This window comes from Choloepus didactylus, chromosome 13 (assembly GCF_015220235.1).
Source record: "Choloepus didactylus isolate mChoDid1 chromosome 13, mChoDid1.pri, whole genome shotgun sequence".
NCBI classification, from domain to species: Eukaryota; Metazoa; Chordata; class Mammalia; order Pilosa; family Megalonychidae; genus Choloepus; species Choloepus didactylus.
Window position 1 is genome coordinate 77,093,076 of NC_051319.1, and position 18,952 is coordinate 77,112,027.

At 48.1% G+C, this 18,952-nt stretch overlaps 1 long non-coding RNA gene across 1 annotated transcript; it reads left to right on the forward strand.

Annotated features, from left to right (window-relative positions):
* The first annotated feature begins 7,420 nt into the window (after positions 1–7,420).
* Positions 7,421–8,479, forward strand: LOC119507995. The gene is made up of 3 exons (XR_005211380.1): positions 7,421–7,442; positions 7,607–7,677; positions 8,265–8,479. It is a non-coding gene; the product is annotated as an uncharacterized LOC119507995 (long non-coding RNA).
* Positions 8,480–18,952: the final 10,473 nt, after the last annotated feature.

An 18,952-nucleotide genomic window follows, 5' to 3' on the forward strand; every position in this document is an offset into this window, starting at 1 on the left:
AAAACTTTGTGGCTCCCACTCCCTTTATCCAGTGTATACACAGATGAATAGAAAAATAAGGACAAAAAGTAAATGAGTAATAGGTAGAGGGGTATGGGATGTTTTGGGTGTTCTTTTTTACTTTAAATTTTATTCTTATTCTTATTTGTGTGTGTAAATGAAAATGTTCAAAAATTGATTGTGGTGATGAATGCACAACTATATAATGGTACAATGTACAATTGATTGTACATTGTGGATGACTGTATGGTTTGTGAATATATCTCAATAAAGTTGAATTTTTTAAAAAATGCCAACAGGGCTGAGGTTAATAAACACTGATTTAATCAGATTCTCAAGGGTCAATGGCCTATGAAGTGCTCAGACATCTCTGGATCAGGAGCCACCTGACAAAGCTGCCCCTTGCCTCCCTTTACTCCTCCGTCACCTGTCACTAGAGGCCCCCGTTGTCTCCTTCACCTGCACCTTCTCCTTCCTTTCTCCCTCTGACCTCACCTCATTCGTTAACAGTTCTGAGCAGTGAGCCTGCATGAGGGAAGACTCTGTGCTGGGCCCTGGAAAGACCGTAGGGACCAAAACAGACCTAGTCCCTACATTTCTTTATGGAGCTCATAAACTGCAGGGAGAGCCAAGGTATTTGCAAATGTGACAAGGAGGAGACAAACAAGGGACCAAGATATAGAAGAATACCGAGGGGACCAACTGCAGTTGAGAAGGTTGGAAAGGCCTCTGAGAAGGTGGCAGTTGAACTAAGGGCTGAAGAAAGAACTGTCTCCTTTTGTTGAATAGAAAAATGTATTATTTTTCTGGGACAGCCATAACAAAGTCCCACACAATTCTGGAGGCTAAATGTCCAAAATCAAGGAATCAGCAGGGCCGTACTCTCCCAAAAACTCTAGGGGCAGATCTTTCCTTGCCTCATCCTGGCTTCTGGTAGTTGCTGCCAATCCTTAGCATTCCTTGGCTTGTAGCTACATCACTCCAATCTCTGTCTTTGTTGTTGCATAGCCTTCTCCCTGTGTGTCTGTGTCTCTCTTTCTCTGCTTATAAAGACATTCATCATTGGATTAACACAAATCCTAACACAGTATAACCTCTTCTTAACTAATTACATCTGCATTACCCTACTTTCAAATAAGGTCACATCCTGAGGTTCCAGGTGGGCATAAATTTGGGGAAGACCCTATTCAACCCAGTATAATGTAACAACACTAACATGCACTTCTGTAAATTATCCACAATCCTACCTACTATAACTGCAACTGTGTTCTTTTATTGTGTAATGAATTTCTTCCCAGACCTTGTCCATGTGTTTCTACAGTGTTGCAACCATTCTGAGAGTATATATTTTATGTCATAAGTTTTTCCCCCATGTTGCTTTTATAAGAGGTCATTTGTAAGTGTTCAATGTTTCACTGTGACAAAGATTTTATAAATGGCTCCCCAATTGTTGTTCTTTTATACTGTGGAAAGGGTCATTCATGTAATCTAACAGAGTTTCAGGAATCATGCTCAGCTCACGAGTTTCTCTGGCTGGGAGATGCCCTTCGCCCTCCTTCCCTCCTGTGACCGTCTCCTGTGGTAGGTGGAATTAGCACAATCTCACATGGGAAGAGACCCCTGGGGACAGGCAGCTCAGCTGGCTGCACACCTGGCTGCACATCAGGGATCAGCAAGGGCCTTGGTAAAGCACAGATTACTGACCCAGCCACATCTGCCCAATCAAAATCTCAGGGGGTGAGGGGTGGGGTTCCAGGGGTGGTGTTAAAATATGCCCACAAGTTCTTTGACAATCCTCCCTTCAAAACATGTAGATTGTAATTCCCCTCTCCTTGAATGTGGGCCAGACTTAGTGACTCACTTCTAATGAAAAAAGAAAAAGTAGCAGAAGCGATGCTATGTGAGGTCTGTGGCCAGGTTCTAAAAGACATTGGCAAATCTGCCTTGCACTCCTTTGATCACTCGCTCTGGGGAAAGCTGGCTACCATGTCGCAAGGACGCCCAAGCAGTCCTGGAAGAGGCCCATGTTGGGAGGAACTGAACCCTTCCATCCACAGTAAGGTGACCAAGTACCCCGGTTTGCCCAGAACTGTCTCAGTTTTCACAATGAAAATCCTACATCCTAGGAAACCTGTAAGTCTCAGTCACCTAACAGCTAGCACCAACTCATCAGCCACATGAGTAAGCCCCCATGGTTGCAGATCCACCACCCCAGCCAAGCCTTTGGATGACTGTAAACCCAGCCAATGTCTTCAATAAGCGACTCTGAGCCAGAACTTCCCACCGAACACACTCTTAAATTACTGACCTGCACAAAGTCGATGAGATAATGAAGGTTAATTGTTGTTTTAAGCCACTATATTTTGGCGTAATTTATTATGCTGCAAAAGGTAAGTAACGTACCCAGGAATATGTATTTTTTCATATGCCTGTGTGATTGTTTCTATGAATCAGCATTTGTGAACCATAGATCTAGTCTTATTCCCTAAAGCAGCACTTTCCAATAGAATTGTCTGCAATAATGGGACTGTCTTATATCTGTGCTGTCCAATATGATAACCACTAACAAATGTGGCTAATGAGCATTAAAAATGTGATTGGTGTTACTGGGGTGCTGAATATTTTTTATTTATGTTAATTTTAATGAAATAAACTTTAAATAACACGTGTATTATTCTGATTATGTAACATTTTCAAAATGACCAAATTATAGAGATGGAAAACAGATTAGTGGTTATCAGGAATTAGGGATGGTGGGGGAAAGAGTGGTGGGTGTGACTATAAAAGGGTAGCACCAGGGAGATCTTTGTGGTGGTGGAATAGTTCTGTATCTTGATTGTGGTTATACATATCTACACGTGTGGTAAAATGGCATAGAACCATACACACAAGTTGTACCAACGTCAGTTTCCTGGTTTTTGCTATTCTGCTAGAGTTATGGAAAAGTTCACCATTGGGGGAGCTAGATGAAGGGTATATGAAACCTCTCTGTATTACTTTTGCTACTTCCTGTGAATCTATACTTATTTCAAAATAAAAAGCTTTTAAAAATGAAAAAAAACTTTATGTTTATGAAATAAACATAAAGCACCGAATAGCACACCGTGGCTAGCAGCTACCATGTTGGACAGTGTGGCCCTAAATTAGGCACAGATGCCCCTGTAATATCACCTGGTCATATCACCTCCATCAGACCCTTCTAGTGCCAGGAACTCACCCCTCACAAGGTTCTGTCTTCCAGCTCCAATAATAAGAAAGCTCAGACGAGCTGTTTCAGGATAGAAGAGTTTTCCCCTCAGCTCTCCATTTGTGCCAGAATCATGAATTATTTCCAGGTTTGGTGGAACAAACCCCCTCCCTAAGGTGCCCAAGGGACCCAAGGGGAATGATGCTCCAACACCACTTCCATTACCGTCACTTGCCACTTATGAGGCAGACCGCAAGGAGCTCACTCTCTTGCTCCAAAGCAGCCCCAGATGACCATCTTGTATGGGGACGCAGTCAGCCTTAGAAGCAGCTGTTTGCCCACTATTCCACACTGCTCCAGGGAGAACTGAACCCAGGCATCAGATTTCAGACAGTGAGGCATCTTAAAGACCTCCTGGTTTTTATCCCTGCCTTTTAGAGATGGGAAAATGAAGACTTGAAGTAATCTACAGGACTAAATTCATTTAATTACAGAAAACATTTATTACCTGTGGTAGGCTGAATAATGGCACCCCAAAATATCCAGGTCCTCATCCCCAGAACTGTAAATGTTACCTGGGATGGCAAAAGGGCCTTTGCAGAGGTGATTAAGTTAAGGATCTTGAGATGGGGGGAGTATCCCAGATTATCCAGGTGGGCTCTAAATGCAATCACAAGTGTCCTTATGAGAGGGAGGCAGAAGGAAACTCTGCAGAGAAGAAAATGGCAATGTGGCAATGGAAGTAAGAGGCCACACTGCTAGTTTTGAAGATGGAGGGAGGAGCCATGGGCCAAGAAATGTGAGGAATGCAGCTCTAGAAGCTGGAAAAGTCAGGGAAACAGATTCTTCCCTACAGCCTCAGAGAGAGCACGGCCCAGCTAATACCTTGGTTCGGCACAGGGAAACCGTTTCAGATTTCTGACCCCCAGAACTATAAGACAATAAATGTCTTGTTTTAAGCCACTAAATGTATGGTAATTTGTTACAGCCAGCATTAGGAAACTAATGTATTACTTAACAAAGCCACGTATGCAATTACCTGTTGACCCAGCAACCCCTTCTGGGAATTTACCCTGAAAACACACCTCCAACAACAGAAAATATGTATGCACAGGTTCTTATTACAGTAATGTTTATAAATGCAAAATATCAGAAACAACCTAAATGTCCAAATATAGAAGAGTGGTTGAATAATCTATGGTGTGGCCACACAATGGAGTAGTGTGCAGGTATAAATAAAAATGAGGAATTAATATAAAGTGATTCCCAAAATAAATGAAAATAGAAAAATGCAAAAGAAGTATTTATTGTATATTACCCTTCATGTAAGAAAAAAGGGGATATAAGAAAATACACATGTGTAAGAAGGATAAAGTAGAAATTAATGAAATTTGTTACCTACAGGGGACGGGTAGGAACAGGATGCTAAAAATGGGGGAATGGGACTGGGTATTAGGAAGGAGTGGGGCGTGACACTTCTCTGAGTATACCTTTTTGTATAGTTCTGAGTCTTAAAACCACAGTAATGTTTCATATACTAACATCACACACAATGTGAATATGTCAGGGACAGCATGGGGCAGTTGCTTACAAGTTCAGAATAACTACAGCATGCAGCCTCATGACTCAATTCTCCCAAGTCTTTTTAGTTCAAACTGCTATAAAATCTTCATTTGTAGAATGTTGTGGAATGTTTTCTGAACTATCCCCTGGCTCAAATACATCCTTCACTGATTAGTCCATTCACCCATGACAATTCAAGTAGCTCTGCTTGCCTTAGGTACGGTAGAAAATTCAAAAATCACCTTGGACACCAAAACCGAGAAGGAGTGTCAGTAATAGCCAGCCCTCCAAGTGATTCATTGTGTGTTTCTGTTACGGTGACTTTGGAATATTATCATTGGAATAAACGTACAAAATGAATAAATGCCCATGGAGGACCTGTGGAGCCCCAATGAAATGTCTGCTGGCATTTAAAGACATTTGGACCCTCTTATGGACACTGTTCTATAAAACATTCTCTGTCGTGGAGGTCATGATCTGTGTGCCTCCAAATTGTCAGAGCACTGGAGAAGGTCCACTCAAAGGGAGTGAAGCAGGATCTCTGAAGCATGTTCTCAGAAAGCATTTGGAATTTCTCACCCAACTCACCAACTCTTCCTTGCTGGCTGGCAGAGGACCAAGGGACCAACTTATTGGTGTTACAGTGCTTCTCAATCCCAGCTTCTCACTGGGATCACCTGAAGAGTTCTAAGAGATACCGATGTTGGCCCTCACCCCGAGATGATGATTTATGGTCTGCAGTGGCACCCTGATATCAGTATTTTTCAAATCTCCCCTGGCGATTCTGCAGTGCAGCCTGGGCCAAGAACACTCCCAGGCCAGATGGAGACGTGGTTGCTATTAGGGAATTAACCACCTGGGGGCGCGAGAAGCCGGCCAAAGAAGTGCAAGCAGCTGCCGCGGGACGCCCAGTCCCTGCTGAGTCTCCCCGGGAGAAGGAGAGACAGTCCGCAGCCCTAGAAATTAGGGATGTATGCACTGGCTTCTGGCCACTAGAGGCTTTTTTCACCCTACAAGTACATGATGTCGGCCAGTTGGACCCAGAAGGTTTCCCCCAAAAGTCCATTCTGTTCCCAGTTGGGGCCTTGGTGGGCCTTAGAGGCTGCAGGAGGCTCTCAGAGGCAGTGTCCTCCCTCCAGCCCCACTCAGAGGACATTCGCCAGCACCTATGAGCTGGTCAACTAATAAAAAAAAAGGGACTTGTGCACCACCACCCCCATTCAGATGAAGGAGCTCCAGGAGCCCCAGAGCAGGCCATCCCAGGGCCCAGGGGTGGGGGGACTGCAGTTGCCTGGGTCTACATGACAGTCACTTCCCATTTCAGCAACCAAGAGAGAGACCTCGGAGGACAGCACTCCCATTAGAAAAGAAGCAATCTCTCCAAAATGCCTTTTGAAGAAAAACCCAGGTTATCCCACGGCATCTACTCCCCAAATTTGAAAGAGGTGTCACTCTAGGAAGTTATTTCCCCTGAATCACCTTGATTTCCCAATAGTTTAACATGGAGGGCTGTGAACCACTTTAAATCTGGTGCAAAATTCTGTGTATGTATTTTCTTCCCCAAGGAAAGAGTCTGTGGCTTTCACAAAAGATTAAGAACTGCCAAAGCAGATGGACTTTAATAAAGAAGTTTGAAGTATTTTGCATCCAGTTAATTTATTCTGGAATAAATATGCTCACTTGACTCAGCCCACCGCCATTGGCCCCACTGAAAGGAAACAAAGGTGACTTCTTTCCTCAGGAGATGTCAGAAAAGAGACCCTTTTCCAACTCATGTACCTGCATACCTGTAGGAGGGGTTACAGGCCCAATGTGTGCACATCCACGGATCAGGCACCATATGTAGTGTGGGGGCTTCTGTCTGACCAGGAGAAGTTGGAGGGAGGGGGTCTGGGGCCAGAGAAGGCAAGGCCTGATGGCCAAGGTCCCAGGCAGGACATTGGGTGCTTTTCCAAAAGGCCCAAGCCTGGCTCTTCAGGGTCTGCCCTGGAAGTCCGTACCATGAGCCGCCGGGCTCCTGTGGCGTCCACCCTCCCAAGGGTGGGGATGGGAGAGACAGGGTGGGACTGAGCCCAGTGCCTCATTTTACTAGGGAGGAAGCTGAAGCTCAGAGAGGGCCAGGCCTTGTCCACTGTCACAGAGCAAGGGGCCTCAGAGCCTTGCCTGGGATCCAGACCTCCTGCCTTCCCCTGGCCCCATGAGAATTCCCCAGCTCCAAGTGTCCCTGTTGGTGAGTAGTTCCATGGGAGCAGGGCCCCACCCACCCCTCCCTAGACACCTCATGATCCCTGCCTGGCTAGACACTCTCAGAGCTCCTGAGGTGACCCATTTGCCTCACTTTCCTCCGCAGCTTCAAAACAAACCAATATACAGACCAACATCCTTTGTTTATTTGGGGGGATCAGAGAAAGGGAAAAGCAGCTCTGTGGGTTTGCACTTAAAAACAAAACTGCTCTGAGCTGCCCGAGCAGAAACCAAACCAAAGGTGAATTCAGAGGCCAGAAACCCTCATGGCAATGCTGTCTCGGAATGAGTCAAGGGGGGGTGTGGCAGGCTCAGAAACAAAGCCGCCTACTGATGCGGCACTGGTGGCCCAGGGTCAGACAGCCGCCCATCGCGGGCTCAAGGTCATGGCCACCCCACACTCACCCTGGGCAGCTCTGAGCTTGGCAGGAGACGAGGCCATCATAGGGTCAGGCTTTCTGGGTCATTGAGGCCTGGATCTCCTCCCTTCGCCCAGAGGGCTAGGGAGATTCTGGGTACAAAGCAAGCCCAGTGACTCGGGACCTCACAGCCCACCCACCAATGGCTGCTGTCCCTACCTCCCCTTCGTCTTAGCATCTTTTTATCCCACAGGCCTGTGCTGTGTGCCCAGGACCAGGCGAAGCAGACCTGGTCCCTGCCCCATGGGAGCTCCTAACCAGCAGGTGAGACAATGAGGGTCCATTCAGCACTGGGTGCTATAATGGGGTATAGCCAGGTACTATCTCACCTGCCTCATGGACTTATGCTTCCTGATGAAACTGGGCTCCCCAAAGCCCTCACCTCCAGGTGGGAGCACACACACTCCAGGTGGGAAACCAGGATGTACCGGACATCTAGGGGATCTCCCCTCTTGGCACCCAGGGTGGGGGGCCCTGGGAGGCATTCTGGGTGGGGACCCTGCCTAGGCCTTTTCCTGAGGTTCTGATGAGGGTATGGGAGTAGCTGAAGGCAGATCCACAGGGGCCCAGCTGGTGCTGTTGGAGTCTATCAATAGCCTCAGTGAATGCCTATGAGCCAGTGGGGTGCGCGCGCGCGCGCGCGTGCGCATGTGTGTGTGTGTGTGTGTGTGTGTGTGTGTGGTGGATTGACTTATGTACCCCAGTTTGGACATATTCTTGGTCTTATCCCCATTCTGCTGGGCGTGGACCCATTGTAAATAAGGTCTCTTCAAGATGTACTTCAGTTAACGTGTGACCCAACTGAATCAGGTTGGTCTTCAGTATGGATTACCGGATTCCTTTATAAGCAGAATGAAAGTCGGATGGAGAGATAAGCCATGGCAAGCAGCCAGAAGCTGGAAGTCAATGGAACCTGGAGGACAAAGGAGAAGATGCTGCCATGTGCATTGCCATGTACTGAAAAAGCCAAGGAGACCCAAAGATTGCCAGCCGAAGATACCAATCCTGGGCAGAAGCAAGCTTTCTAGCCTCTGAAACCATGGACCAATAAATTACTATTGCTAGGTCAACCCATTGTATGGTATCTGTTTCAGCAACTAGGAAAGTAACCCAAGGGGGCATGAGAACAGTGGTCAGAGACTCAAGGGTGAAAAGGGGTCAACTGGCAGAGTGATATCATCAATGCAGAATGTCCAAAAATGGCTAGAGATGCCCCCAGATGAGAGAGCTATGGAGGATTCCTCACATCTCCTAATAATTTCAGATCCACAATCTCATTTGAGCTTCACAACTATCCAGGTTGGAGAAAATGAGACAGTGTGGGTTCAGAGAAGCAAAGCAATTACTCGAGGTCACACAGCAAGCCAGCACAGAGGCAGGACTGGACCAGGTCAGGAGGGCACACACACTCCAGGTGGGAAACCAGGATGTACCAGACCTGTGGGGCCCAGTAGCTGAGAAGTGCCCAGGTAGGGAGATGGGGCAGACCTCCCAATGATGGGGGAGGGGAGTACCCACATGTTGGCCATTGGTGGAATTGACCCACCTGCAGTAGGATCCTGGACTGTGGAACTGACCAGTGGGTGGTGGCTGGAGAGTGCTCCTTTTCTCCTCCCTGGTTATCCTGGCCTACGATAGATTGGGATAGACTTTGGATTAAGCATCTCTATTTTTTTTTAACCTACTATTTTTTAGTTCTTTGGCAATGAGCTGAGCACTTGACTTCCATGTTCTCATCTAATCCTCACTCCAGTCCTGAGATAGATGCTTTTATTTAGTCCATTTTAGAGACAATGCAGCTGAGGCACAGAGACATGATTCAACCAGCCCAAGGTCACACAGCTGGTGAGTGGCAGAGCTGGGATGCAAACCAAATCTTTCTGACTCCAAAGCAGGGGCTCTTCTCTACTCAATGCCCTGCTTCCCACGCCCTATCTCTTTACCAGTGGAATTTTGAGACACCGCTCCATCCAAAAGTGGGGCATCCTTTGGTATCTAGGGTTGGTTATGATTCAGGACCTAAACTTCAGAGGCTCATCTCCCCTTGTGTGGAGGCAGACTCTGACATCTGTGCAGAGCCCCAACCCCCTCCTTCTCCCCAGCTCCAGCTCCCATGATATGCAGGTGTACATACAACCGCCCCACCAACGGCCAACATGTGGGTACCCCCTTCCCCCATCAATGGGAGGTCTGCCCCATCTCCCTGCCTGGGTACTTCTCAGCTACTGGGCCCCACAGGAAAGCCCCAGGTATGCATGGATTTATAAAAACTTCCAAGGCCCTGCTAAGTTAACTGGCATTTCACCTCCCTCTGTGGAACAGAAGTGTCCTCTCTTCCTTTGAAAAGGGTCCCAGTGGCACATGAGTGTGCCCAACTCTAAGTGTCTGTGTGCACACATACCTGTCTGTGTGCACTTGTCTATCTGTGTGTGTGTGCACACATATGTGTAGGTGGCTATCAAGGTGTGGGCCTGAGTATAGAAATGACTGTGATGGCCAAGCTGTGTGTACACATGTCTGTGTATACATATCATTGAGTCATTCATTCATTCAACAAGCATTTCTTGAGCACTCACTCTATGTCAGGCACTGTGCCTGACACAGAATAGAGCTACACAACACAGGGCTCAGAGCCCTCGTGGCGCTCACTGCCATGTGAGGCACCGTCACCCCCAGTCATTTAGGGGAAACAAAGCCATGGCTGTAATTCTTCAAGGGAGAAGGAAGACAGTTTTGGCCTCCTTGGAGGACTGGTCTCAAGACATGGCCGAGGGCAGGGACCCCAAACTCCCAACAAGGTCCACTCCCTGCAAGGCCCCACTCCTTGACCTCCTTGACCAACTCAAAGGCCAAAATCCCCTGGATGGCAGGGGACAAAGCTAAATAGCTACTTCCATGGAGTAGGTAGAAGAGCCAGGGACCAACACTCCACAAGATCAGTCAACATGATCTCCTTCCCTGTTGGCCTAGACCTGCTAACGCCAGTTACACCCCTGCCTTGTTTACAGACAGGACAGCTGAAGCCCAGTGCATTTGTCTCCTATTGCTATTGCAGCAAAGTACTGCAACCTTAGTGGCTTAAAACAACCAAATTTACTGTCTTACAGTCTTACAGAAGTCCTAAAATCAAGGTGCCACAGGGCTGCATTCCTTCTGGAGGTTCTAGGGGAGAATCGTTTCCTTGCCTTTTCGAGGTTCTAGAGGCCCCCTGCATTGCTTGGCTCATGGCCCTTACCTCCATCTTCAAAGCCAGCGGCGTGGCATTGTCAAAGGAAAGCACCAGACGGTAGTTAAAGTGGTGGGGGAGAAGAGAAGCCAGCAGCAGCGGGCCTCAACTCCAGTTAGTACAGAAGTAGCTAGATTTTCTAAAGGGTGCAAAAGGGAAGGGAAATGGGGAAGTGGAAAATTACTTAGAGGGGTCTGGAAAAGGTCAAGGGATCTAGCAATGGGGTCAGGCAGTTGTTGAGTCTTTCTGAGAATAGTATATTCTGTGGTTTAGATAGTCTCACCTCATTTTAAGTAAGAGCTGAGGATGTAGTCAGGGGTGCATTAGGGAAGTCCACACTAAAGTTTGGACAAATCTCTAGTGCAAAGTTTGGATGAGTAGTGGGGTGGAGCAGAGTCTCTTGCAAGGATTCACAGCATCTTCAAATCTCTCTGACCTCTGATTCTGTCGTAACATCACCTCTTACCCTTACTCTCCCACCTGGCTCCTATAAGGACCCTTGTGAGTTCATTGGACCCACCCCATCTGATCACATCTGCAGTCCCTTTTTGCCCTATATGGTAACCTATCCACAGGTTCCAGGGATCAGGATGTGGACATCTTTTACTGGGGGTGGGGGTGGGGGTGGGGGAAGGGAATTATTCAGCCTACCACTCCGCGAAATGAGGGGACTTGACCAAGGTCTCAAGCTGAAGGGGTCCAGAAAAGCCTGAGCTCAGACCACAGACGCCCTAGTTCTGGGTCCCTTTGGGCAATGCCTCAGGAGGGGGAGGAAAGAGGCCTCCCCCCAAATTAAGCTGGTCTCCTAGAAAATGCTGTCCACAGAGTGGTCAATAGCACCTGGTTGGCTTTTAACCCCAGCTTCACCACTTACCACGGGGTGGCCTTACTGACTCTGGGCCACGGCTGCCTCACCTGTGAAGTGGGGTGGTGATAAGGAGCTGTGGTACAGCCCGAAAGGAGCCTGGGATGGGCTGCATTGTCAGAGCTGTGGCAATGGTCTTAACCCCCGCCCCCCACTGCCTGCAACTCATTTCGAAAGGGGAGAAGTGAGGGCGGGAGAGGGAAGAGAAGCACACGCGGATCCAGCAGGGATAACCACCCAGGACCCTGGGAGCCTGTCTCCCGCTTTCTCCCAGAGCGGTGGGGGCCGCTTTCCTGGGAACTCCCCAGTGAATGAAGACTTTGAATACTTAAATAGGTCGTGGAAAGGGAACAAAGGGATGCTTTCTGGGTGAGAAACCTCCTGCTGGTGAAGGGAAAAAACCCTGGTTAATAAAGGATTGGGTGTCATGTGACTGCAGGACCACAGGCGCCCGTCCACCCAGTAGGCTGGGGTGGGGGTGGGCGTGGGGGGCAGCCGAGATTCGGCGCATGTCCCCACAGCTTGTGGGTGCAGAAGACAATAGTGGAGACAGGGGCTAAGTCAGAGGCGCTGCCAAGGCCTCTCCCAACAGGAGATTGGGATGGGGTGGGAGGAGGTTCCCAGGAATGGGGGAGGCTTCGGGAGCAGGAGGCGTGCGCTGGGCCTCAGAGGAGGGCCATTCTTGAAAAAGTCCCCAGGGGAGGAAACCGAAAGGTCTGTGCAGGCTGCAAGGTCTTCCCCAGCCATTCTCCTGCCACCTCCTCCTCCTTGTCTCATAGATAAGAATATCTTATCAGCTCATAGCCCTTCCATCAGATGCAATCCTTTGGGGTGTTTTCACCTTTCTGTTTTCTTTTTTGATTCTGCACACCTTTTAATGCAATGTGGATATATGTGAAGCAAATCAGCACATGGCCCAGTGTCGCTCCCACAGGGGGCTGTGGGACTGGCCGGTGAGTGGGGGGCACACGTGCTGGTCCCCCAGTGCCCCTGCTTTTCATAACACCCAGAAGACAGCGTGATACTGGATCACAGAAGGCTAGTCAACATGTAGCATCATTTTTCTCTGACTTTTTAAATATACGGAAACATCATTGTTACTTATAAAAGAAATACAAACCCATTAAAGGAGACTGGACAATAAGGTAAGACCAACCAATGGTCTCACTATCCAAAGACAACCACAGCTAATATCTTGGTCTCCTTCTAGTCTTTTTTCCTGGTCTTCTTTCTGTTTATTTTTAACATGTCTGTGCTCCTGAGACATGCATAGCTTCGGTTTCTTTCTGTTAGCATTAAATTGTTTCCTGCTGTAGCTCCAGGTTCTTGCCACCAGTAGGACCTCAAGAAATATTTGTTGAATTAGTGAATGAATGAACACAGACCACAATTTTTCTACGGAATGCAAAAGTTACAATAATTATGATATGTGACAATGGAGGGCTTATTCTGTGCTAAGTACTTTATGTACATTATCTCATGTAACACAAGAAGGGGTACTCCTATTATTTTCATTTTACAGACGTGTAAACTAAGGCTTAGGGTAATTAGGACCCAAGGTCACACAGGTAGCACCAAGTTTCTAACCCAGGTCTGCCCGACCTCAGGCCTAAATGCTATGTATCACTGCCTCTAAGTGAACGTTTTTAGAAACAGCATTTTAAATGATTTCATAGTGTTCTCTTAAGTAGACTTAGCCATTCCTCCATCAGTTCACATTAAGGTTATTTTCTATTTTTTGCCCCACTATTACGAATAATTCTGCAGTAAACAACTTTATGCATAACCTAACTCCACATTTACGGACTGTTCATTGGCAAAAGTGCTCCAGAAATTGAATTACTGGTTCAAGTGGTACAAGCAATTTTAAAGCTTTTGAGGCATGTTTTTTCTCATTCAGTTTTGTTTTGTTTTGTTTTGTTTTACATATGAAAATTTACAAGGATTAAATCTGCCATCTTTTCATTTGTGATGTCACCCACAGCTTCCAGCTTTAAAGCACATCCCCTTTCCAGAAGACTCAATTCTATTTTCTAGTGTCTGCACAGTTGGATTTCAAATTATTCAACCCTTCAATTCTTCACCTCCTCCTCTGAGGGTTTCCTGAAAAAAAAACCCCATTTACACTTCCAAGTCCCGTCAGGAACCCCTGCTCCGTCCTCTGGACAGGGGGAAGAGATGAAAGAGAAGCTAGAGAGTGTGAAATACTGAGGCTGTGTGTTTTTCTAATTACGAGAGGATGACTGTCCCTTCTGCACGTGAATGACTTTCTCTCAAAGTCTTGTTTTCTTGTTAGGAGCTTCTAAAATGGGCTGGTTGACTTGGAGTCAAGGCAGAACAATCTTAACAAGAATTGGCCTAAGAAAATCCCTGAAAAACTCAAAGGGTGCAAAAATTCTTACAACGGAATATTTAAAATATGTCAAATGGGGGATGAGGGTGTCACCGGCATATTGGTTTTCTGGCAAATTGGCTTTGAGCATGTGCAGTGGGGAAGGCCACGTGGGGATGGGGCTTGGAGAACTAAAGAGCCACAAGGGTGTCTGGAGGATGAGAGAAGTCTTCCGGGAGAGTGAGCTCTGATGGTTCTTGAAGGCATGTGTGATCCTGGCTGTGGTATGACTGGGCAGTGTATGGTGTCACTAGTGTGATGAGGGTTGTGCCCTGCACGAGGACACCTGACTAGTGGGGCTGAAATCCAGCCCGTGCCCTCCAGCTGGGAAGATGGGGTGACTTCTTCCAGTCCTCTGGAAGGCACCTTATGGGCTGGCGGCTGCCTGGGCTTTGGGTAACAGTGAGATGAAGAAGATCCCTGGACCAGGAGCCAGGAGGCTAGGCCCTAACTCTAACTCTGCCATGGCTCTCGAGATGAGGGACCGAATCACCCTCTCTGCACCTCAGTTTCCCCATGTGTACAATGAGGGGCTTGGCTAGCTGATTCCTAAGGCCTCTTCCAGCTCAGATGCTGAGTCTCTTCTGAGGATCTCTAAGGAGTCCTGCAATACGCACTGTGTGCTCAGCTGGCAAACCAACACACCTCAAACAGAAAGAGTATTTCAGAGGGACTTGCATTTGGGTGCAGGGTCACAGCTCCTTACCTTGCCTTTCCCTTTTGGTCAGTGTCTTTTTTGGACTGGGTTCTTTGTAAGAGCCTTGTTGAGTAAGTCATTGGGCCCCTTGCTCACCACCTGGATATGACACAATCTATCCCACATCTCTCTTTACGTTTCCTGTAAACCCAGCTAAAATCATCATCATCATCAACACCAATCAATTTCTCGAGCAGTGACCCTGGGCCAGGCACTGTGCTTGATGCTTTATATGCTAACTCACTTAACCCTGACACCCGTGCTATGGGGATACTGCTGCTTCTCTCCCCATTTTGCACTGCAAGGCTGAGGAACAGAGGCTCCAAATCCCACAATGCACAGCTGAGTCAGGATTTGATCTCAGAGCACTCTTACTCCAGATCCAAGCCCCAGTAACATTTTCTGCCTCTTTCAGAGGTAAGGAAACTGAAGCATGGGGTGGCTGTGCCACTTGCCCATCACCCAGAAAATCAGCAAAAAGTTGGCTTCCAGCTTCATCCAAAACCAGGGAAGTTCCCCTCTCTATGCACAACCCCTCCTCCCCTCCGTCTCCCCTGTGTTTGGTCACTTTGCTGTGGGTCAACGGAACCACTGCCCAACCCTCCACCTTTCTCTAGGTACCTCCCATGAGCTATGCCAGGGCCAGGTGCTCCTGGGAGGAAGCACTGAGGGCAGACCTGGAGAACGCAGCAGTCCCAGGAGTGCTGGGTAGAAGGAAGCCTGGGGGAAAGAGCAGGTTGGGCAGCACTCGGTCCTGTATGCCTTGGGCAGGACCTGGCATCCTACGCTGTATGGGCTGGGCTTTCTCTCCAGCTTTCACTTTGCTGGGCAATTTGGGTGAGTCACTCAACCTCTCTGTGCTTCAGATTCTTCAGCTGTGAGATGGAACACAATGCCCACAGGCCTGTAAGGAGGCTACCCCAATGCCACAGCCCACCCACCATGGCTGATACTCAGCCAACGCCGGCTGCCTCACCTGGAAAAGATGCATTTTTTTTTTTCATAAACCACAAGCCAGAAGTAGGATTTCTTCCTGTTCCTTATCTTTATGGTGAATTCTTCCAAGAGCTGGCAATTACTCATGCACAGTAAAAATGTGAAGAATGAAAGACATCCACAAAGAAGTCTTGCACTATGACTTCCTGTGGGTTAGGGAGCCATGAGAGGGAACAATCTCCTTCTTTGTTATAGGTTGTTGTTAGTCACTGACAATGGCATTGTTAGGGAATTATGATATTAAGGATTTAATAACCATTTGGAGATGCAGTAAAACATTTCAATTACGGCATTTCTGGAAAGTGCTGTCCTCATCTGTTACAGAATTTACGAAGTGTCTTTTAATTAACTCCATTCTAAAGGAGACACCTCCCCGGTGCAGGCATTTTCTGAATGAAGCTACCCCGAAGTACTAATTAGTTTGTTTTTAATGCTTAATTTACTCTGCCGACATGGAAGTTAGGGTGGGGATGACCTGCTGGAACTGGCTGAGAGCTCAGCAGGCAGGTACAATATGCAGCAGGTAGGTCTCTCCTGGCTCCAGGAACAGGAAGGTATTTCGTGCCACCCTGTCAAGCTTCTGCAGGACTCTACCTGCTGCGAATGGACCAGAGACTTTAAATGTAGCCAGGAATTGCCTCGGCCACTGCTCCTTCTCCTGATAAAACACTTCCCACTGGAAATGGAGAATGAGCTGCCTGGGAAGGTGATTGCTGCCCCACCACTAGAGGTGTCCAGCAGAGGCATTTGGGCACTGGGGGGAAAGAGGGCCCGGTGACCTGAGAGCTCCCTTCCAGCTCAGTGTCCCTCTGATGGTGCTGTCACTATTCATTCTTACATCACTCACCAGACATTCATTGAGGCCCCTCTATGCACTCAGGGATATCAATGAAGAGTGCAGATGGGTGGGATGGCTGCCCTGCGGTCCTTGCAAGGTAGCTGCGTGGAGGGCAGGCCACAAACGAGCAGGGAAGGGCTCTGGGGGCATGGGCAGGGCAGGAGACCCCCTAAAAGAAGCCTCAGGGAGGTTTCAGTGGTGGACACGGGAAGTCAGGTGGTCCTATAGAAGTGGAAGTTAGACCCAGTTGTGGCTCCTGCTGGGTAATTTGGCCCAAGGGAGGACAGCGCATGGGAAGCAGGGAGGAATTCTCAGCCCTGGGTGGGGGGCAGGCAAAATCTTGCATACAGCCCCCAGCACACAAACACACACACACATTCAGGCCCCAAGACGCAGAAAGAAGCTACTGATTTTGTTTGCTTTTAATTGTTTTTTCTTTTTATTTCAAAGTAAATATATGCTTGTGAAATATCACACAATGTAGAAATATATAGATTAAAAAGTGGTAGGCTCCTGATAGCTCAAATAGCAGCCCCTCCCAGAGAAACAGAGAAATCCACAAATCCACCATTAACTGATGGCTGTGCACACTTCCAGACCTTTTCCTATGGTCGCACACACACATAAGGGCTTTCTTATTTAAATGGGAGCATATCAGAGTTCTGTGACTTACTTTCCCTTTACAATATTATCACATACATCCTTTTATGTGAGCTGGGACCTGACAGACCTCAAACAGACTTAGTATAGATCATTTATACATTATTCTATCAATGGACATTAAGGCTGTTAACAGTTTTGTTGTTGTTTTGTTTTGTTTTGTTTTTTACAATGGAAACAAACTGCACTAAGCATATTGAACATAATCTTTTGTATTTTGTGCACCTATAGAAATGCTAAGAATTGTGTGGGAAAAAAAACTTTTGGTATCATTGTGTAAGTTTTTCTATAGGATATGTTCTCCCAAGTAAAACTGCTGGATCAAAAGTGTGTGTGTTGTTTAAATTCTAACAGATACTGCCATGGCCTTCAGAAATGGACTACACTCTCTTGCTTCCCACCACCTGCATATGACAGTACCAGTTTCCCTCCCTTCTCTTCAACACCGGGTATTATTAGTCCTTTTAATTTTTTTGCCAATCTGATGGGCAGAATAAATAAACAAATAAATAAATGAAAAGATGCCCCTCACTCGTTTCACATCTGTCCTTGGTTGGTAAGTAAATAATGGGAAAAGGCTGAGCAAATGGCACAGCACCTGGCCTGGCTCTCCCTGGCAGCTCGGGACCCTGACTTAGACCTTGGGCAGACCACATGCGATACCACCAGTGATTACCAGGATGTTCCTCTTGGGGCAAAGAAGAGAGCCTGTTATTCCCAGGGCCTGAGGGCACCTGACCAAGCAGGGCAGAGGTTTCCTGCACCTCACACAGCAACAGTGAGCTGGGACCCAAAGGCCTCTCCAAAGCCTTTCTTCAGCGAGCTGCGACCCTGGCACACAGGCTTTGGCCTGCCTTGCCCTTTCCCCACGAGCCGAGCCAGCTCCTCCCAGCTCTCCAGGGTGGGCCATCGCCCACCACGGGGCCTATGAAGGGCTGTGTCCTGTGGCAGAACAGGAAGCCCAGGTGATTCAGCCCTGCCTGCCGCGTGGCTTGCCAACCCATGGTCGGAGACGGGCCATGAGTCACAAATTACAGGCCTTCCGTGCAAGCAGGCTTTGCCAGCCTGTGAGGCGGCAACGCTGGCGGAGAGCTTGTGCTCTAGGCGTGGGGCGATGGGAAGAGAAAGGTCCAGACAGGAGCAGCAGACCAGGCACTCTTACAGCCAACCAGTGCCAGCCAACATGAGCTGCAGCTCCCAGGCCACAGAGCCAAGCCTAGCTTCAGAGGTGCCAGCCCAGCAAGGAGGCTTAGACATGCTCTGGCCCAGGCCTTCCACTGGGCATCAGAGCACAGAGGAGTTTCAAAGCCAGCATCTTCCAACTGAAACTACAGGAGAGTCCAACGCCGGGGTGCCGTCCACTTGCAGGGGGAGATGGGGGGGGTGGGCCTTGGGAGGCGGGAGGCACTTCTCTGCCTTCCAAGACGAGTTCCGCACCCAGGGCCTGGAACGACCTTCCTCACAGTGCCAGGAGGCCAGAGGGCTGACACACCCGTTCCAAAACTCGCCACTAATGGGAGCTGACACCACGGGCCCTCCAAGCATCAGCACATCCCCAAGCCATTTTAACATGCTCAGCCAAGGCTGCAAGGACTTCCAGAATTTCAGAGACTTGGGTCATTCTTTGGGGCTAGAATAATAAAGCCAGCCACACCCTGCACCCCTGACCCCAACCCTTCCTCGAGTTCAGGAACAGATTCTCAGCAACAGGTAACTTAAATACTACTCAAGTTCAATGGGTTGTTTTCTTTTGTTATAAATGTTTGATGGTACAGCTGAAGGTGAAGCAGAGGGGCACAAGCAGCGAGGAGTGAGGGTCAAAGCCAGGCTCGGGCAAAGGCCTGGGGAGACAGTGTCTCCTTCAG